This window comes from Acanthopagrus latus, chromosome 6 (assembly GCF_904848185.1).
Source record: "Acanthopagrus latus isolate v.2019 chromosome 6, fAcaLat1.1, whole genome shotgun sequence".
NCBI classification, from domain to species: Eukaryota; Metazoa; Chordata; class Actinopteri; order Spariformes; family Sparidae; genus Acanthopagrus; species Acanthopagrus latus.
The window spans coordinates 30,508,026-30,514,019 of record NC_051044.1 but is presented as its reverse complement, the minus strand read 5'-3'; positions in this window follow the sequence as shown (position 1 = coordinate 30,514,019).

Genomic DNA, 5,994 nt, shown 5'->3' with positions numbered 1-5,994 from the left:
GAGAACTGAACGAGAGAGAACTAAAAGATGAGAACGAGAGAGAACTGAACGAGAGAGAACGAGAGAGAACTGAACGAGAGAGAACTGAACGAGAGAGAACTGAACGAGAGAGAACGAGAGAGAACGAGAGAGAACTGAACGAGAGAGAACGAGAGAGAACTGAACGAGAGAGAACTGAACGAGAGAGAACGAGAGAGAACTGAACGAGAGAGAACTGAACGAGAGAGAACGAGAGAGAACTGAACGAGAGAGAACTGAACGAGAGAGAACGAGAGAGAACTGAACGAGAGAGAACTGAACGAGAGAGAACGAGAGAGAACTGAACGAGAGAGAACGAGAGAGAACTGAACGAGAGAGAACTGAACGAGAGATAACGAGAGAGAACTGAACGAGAGAGAACGAGAGAGAACTGACAGAGAGAGAACGAGAGAGAACTGAACGAGAGAGAACTGAACGAGAGAGAACGAGAGAGAACTGAACGAGAGAGAACGAGAGAGAACTGAACGAGAGAGAATTGAACGAGAGAGAACTGAACGAGAGAGAACTGAACGAGAGAGAACGAGAGAGAACTGAACGAGAGAGAACTGAACGAGAGAGAAATGAACAAGAGAGAACGAGAGAGAACGAGAGAGAACTAAAAGATGAGAACGAGAGAGAACTGAACGAGAGAGAACTAAAAGATGAGAACGAGAGAGAACTGAACGAGAGAGAACTAAAAGATGAGAACGAGAGAGAACTGAACGAGAGAGAACTAAAAGATGAGAACGAGAGAGAACTGAACGAGAGAGAACTAAAAGATGAGAACGAGAGAGAACTGAACGAGAGAGAACTAAAAGATGAGAACGAGAGAGAACTGAACGAGAGAGAACTAAAAGATGAGAACGAGAGAGAACTGAACGAGAGAGAACTAAAAGATGAGAACGAGAGAGAACTGAACGAGAGAGGACTAAAAGATGAGAACGAGAGAGAACTGAACGAGAGAGAACTAAAAGATGAGAACGAGAGAGAACTGAACGAGAGAGAACTAAAAGATGAGAACTGAACGAGAGAGAACTGAACGAGAGAGAACTAAAAGATGAGAACTGAACGAGAGAGAACTGAACGAGAGAGAACTAAAAGATGAGAACTGAACGAGAGAGAACTGAACGAGAGAGAACTAAAAGATGAGAACTGAACGAGAGAGAACTGAACGAGAGAGAACTAAAAGATGAGAACTGAACGAGAGAGAACTGAACGAGAGAGAACTAAAAGATGAGAACTGAACGAGAGAGAACTGAACGAGAGAGAACGAGAGAGAACTGAACGAGAGAGAACTGAACGAGAGAGAACGAGAGAGAACGAGAGAGAACTGAACGAGAGAGAACGAGAGAGAACGAGAGAGAACTGAACGAGAGAGAACTGAACGAGAGAGAACGAGAGAGAACTGAACGAGAGAGAACTGAACGAGAGAGAACTAAAAGATGAGAACGAGAGAGAACTGAACGAGAGAGAACTAAAAGATGAGAACGAGAGAGAACTGAACGAGAGAGAACTAAAAGATGAGAACGAGAGAGAACTGAACGAGAGAGAACTAAAAGATGAGAACGAGAGAGAACTGAACGAGAGAGAACTAAAAGATGAGAACGAGAGAGAACTGAACGAGAGAGAACTAAAAGATGAGAACGAGAGAGAACTGAACGAGAGAGAACTAAAAGATGAGAACGAGAGAGAACTGAACGAGAGAGAACTAAAAGATGAGAACGAGAGAGAACTGAACGAGAGAGAACTGAACGAGAGAGAACGAGAGAGAACTGAACGAGAGAGAACTGAACGAGAGAGAACTGAACGAGAGAGAACGAGAGAGAACTGAACGAGAGAGAACTGAACGAGAGAGAACGAGAGAGAACTGAACGAGAGAGAACTGAACGAGAGAGAACGAGAGAGAACTGAACGAGAGATAACGAGAGAGAACTGAACGAGAGAGAACGAGAGAGAACTGAACGAGAGAGAACTGAACGAGAGAGAACGAGAGAGAACTGAACGAGAGAGAACTGAACGAGAGATAACGAGAGAGAACTGAACGAGAGAGAACGAGAGAGAACTGAACGAGAGAGAACTGAACGAGAGAGAACTGAACGAGAGAGAACTGAACGAGAGAGAACTAAAAGATGAGAACGAGAGAGAACTGAACGAGAGAGAACTAAAAGATGAGAACGAGAGAGAACTGAACGAGAGAGAACGAGAGAGAACTGAACGAGAGAGAACTGAACGAGAGAGAACGAGAGAGAACGAGAGAGAACTGAACGAGAGAGAACGAGAGAGAACTGAACGAGAGAGAACGAGAGAGAACTGAACGAGAGAGAACTGAACGAGAGATAACGAGAGAGAACTGAACGAGAGAGAACGAGAGAGAACTGAACGAGAGAGAACGAGAGAGAACTGAACGAGAGAGAACTGAACGAGAGAGAACGAGAGAGAACTGAACGAGAGAGAACGAGAGAGAACTGAACGAGAGAGAACTGAACGAGAGAGAACGAGAGAGAACTGAACGAGAGAGAACTGAACGAGAGAGAACGAGAGAGAACTGAACGAGAGAGAACTGAACGAGAGAGAACTAAAAGATGAGAACGAGAGAGAACTGAACGAGAGAGAACTAAAAGATGAGAACGAGAGAGAACTGAACGAGAGAGAACTAAAAGATGAGAACGAGAGAGAACTGAACGAGAGAGAACTAAAAGATGAGAACTGAACGAGAGAGAACTGAACGAGAGAGAACTAAAAGATGAGAACTGAACGAGAGAGAACTGAACGAGAGAGAACTAAAAGATGAGAACTGAACGAGAGAGAACTGAACGAGAGAGAACTAAAAGATGAGAACTGAACGAGAGAGAACTGAACGAGAGAGAACTAAAAGATGAGAACTGAACGAGAGAGAACTGAACGAGAGAGAACTAAAAGATGAGAACTGAACGAGAGAGAACTGAACGAGAGAGAACTAAAAGGTGAGAACTGAACGAGAGAGAACTGAACGAGAGAGAACTAAAAGATGAGAACTGAACGAGAGAGAACTGAACGAGAGAGAACGAGAGAGAACTGAACGAGAGAGAACTGAACGAGAGAGAACGAGAGAGAACTGAACGAGAGAGAAATGAACGAGAGAGAACGAGAGAGAACTGAACGAGAGAGAATTGAACGAGAGAGAACGAGAGAGAACTGAACGAGAGAGAACGAGAGAGAACGAGAGAGAACTGAACGAGAGAGAACGAGAGAGAACTGAACGAGAGAGAACTGAACGAGAGAGAACTGAACGAGAGAGAACGAGAGAGAAAAAGAGAGAACTGAACGAGAGAGAACGAGAGAGAACTGAACGAGAGAGAACGAGAGAGAACTGAACGAGAGAGAACTGAACGAGAGAGAACGAGAGAGAACTGAACGAGAGAGAACTGAACGAGAGAGAACGAGAGAGAACTGAACGAGAGAGAACTGAACGAGAGAGAACGAGAGAGAACTGAACGAGAGAGAACTGAACGAGAGATAACGAGAGAGAACTGAACGAGAGAGAACGAGAGAGAACTGAACGAGAGAGAACTGAACGAGAGAGAACGAGAGAGAACTGAACGAGAGAGAACTGAACGAGAGAGAACTAAAAGATGAGAACGAGAGAGAACTGAACGAGAGAGAACTAAAAGATGAGAACTGAACGAGAGAGAACTGAACGAGAGAGAACTAAAAGATGAGAACTGAACGAGAGAGAACTGAACGAGAGAGAACTAAAAGATGAGAACGAGAGAGAACTGAACGAGAGAGAACTAAAAGATGAGAACTGAACGAGAGAGAACTGAACGAGAGAGAACTAATAGATGAGAACTGAACGAGAGAGAACTGAACGAGAGAGAACTGAACGAGAGAGAACTAAAACATGAGAACGAGAGAGAACTGAACGAGAGAGAACTAAAAGATGAGAACTGAACGAGAGAGAACTGAACGAGAGAGAACTAATAGATGAGAACTGAACGAGAGAGAACTGAACGAGAGAGAACTGAACGAGAGAGAACTAAAAGATGAGAACTGAACGAGAGAGAACTGAACGAGAGAGAACTAAAAGATGAGAACTGAACGAGAGAGAACTGAACGAGAGAGAACTAAAAGATGAGAACTGAACGAGAGAGAAGTGAACGAGAGAGAACTAAAAGATGAGAACTGAACGAGAGAGAACTGAACGAGAGAGAACTAAAAGATGAGAACTGAACGAGAGAGAACTGAACGAGAGAGAACGAGAGAGAACTGAACGAGAGAGAACTGAACGAGAGAGAACGAGAGAGAACGAGAGAGAACTGAACGAGAGAGAACTGAACGAGAGAGAACGAGAGAGAACTGAACGAGAGAGAACTGAACGAGAGAGAACGAGAGAGAACTGAACGAGAGAGAACTGAACGAGAGAGAACGAGAGAGAACTGAACGAGAGAGAACGAGAGAGAACTGAACGAGAGAGAACTGAACGAGAGAGAACGAGAGAGAACTGAACGAGACAGAACGAGAGAGAACTGAACGAGAGAGAACTGAACGAGAGAGAACGAGAGAGAACTGAACGAGAGAGAACTGAACGAGAGAGAACGAGAGAGAACTGAACGAGAGAGAACTGAACGAGAGAGAACTAAAAGATGAGAACTGAACGAGAGAGAACTGAACGAGAGAGAACTAAAAGATGAGAACTGAACGAGAGAGAACTGAACGAGAGAGAACTAAAAGATGAGAACTGAACGAGAGAGAACTGAACGAGAGAGAACTAAAAGATGAGAACTGAACGAGAGAGAACTGAACGAGAGAGAACTAAAAGATGAGAACTGAACGAGAGAGAACTGAACGAGAGAGAACTAAAAGATGAGAACTGAACGAGAGAGAACTGAACGAGAGAGAACTAAAAGATGAGAACTGAACGAGAGAGAACTGAACGAGAGAGAACTAAAAGAGCAAGCGAAAGGACAGTGAGAGAACTGAACGAGAGAGAACGAGAGAGAACTGAACGAGAGAGAACTGAACGAGAGAGAACAAGAGAGAACTGAACGAGAGAGAAATGAACGAGAGAGAACAGAGAGAAACTGAACGAGAGAGAATTGAACGAGAGAGAACGAGAGAGAACTGGAGAAGAGAGAACGAGAGAGAACGAGAGAGAACTGAACGAGAGAGAACGAGAGAGAACTGAACGAGAGAGAACTGAACGAGAGAGAACTCAACGAGAGAGAACGAGAGAGAAAAAAAAACAGAACTGACCGAGAGAGAACGAGAGAGAACTGAACGAGAGAGAACTGAACGAGAGAGAACGAGAGAGAACTGAACGAGAGAGAACTGAACGAGAGAGAACGAGAGAGAACTGAACGAGAGAGAACTGAACGAGAGAGAACGAGAGAGAACTGAACGAGAGAGAACTGAACTAGAGACTGAACGAGAGAGGAACTTAGAGACGAGAGAGAACTGAACGAGAGAGGAATAAAAGGATAGAACTAACGAGAGAGAACTGAACGCTAGAGATCTAACAGATGATAACTGAACGAGAGAGAACTGAACGAGAGAGAACTGAACGAGAGAGAACTAAAAGATGAGAACTGACGAGAGAGAACTGAACGAGAGAGAACTAAAAGATGAGAACTGAACGAGAGAGACTGAACGAGAGAGAACTAAAAGATGAGAACTGAACGAGAGAGAACTGAACGCCAGAGAACTAAAAGAATAGAACTGAACTAGAGAGAACTTAACGAGATAGAACAAAAATATGAGAACTGAACGAGAGAGAACTGAACGAGAGAGAACTAAAAGATGAGAACTGAACGAGAGAGAACTGAACGAGAGAGAACTAATAGATGAGAACTGAACGAGAGAGAAACTGAACGGAGAGAACGAAGAGAACTGAACGAGAGAGAACTGAACGAGAGAGAACAGAGAGAACGAGAGAGAGAACGTGAAAACGAGAGAGAACGAGAGAGAACGAGAGAGAACTGAACGAGAGAGAACTGAACG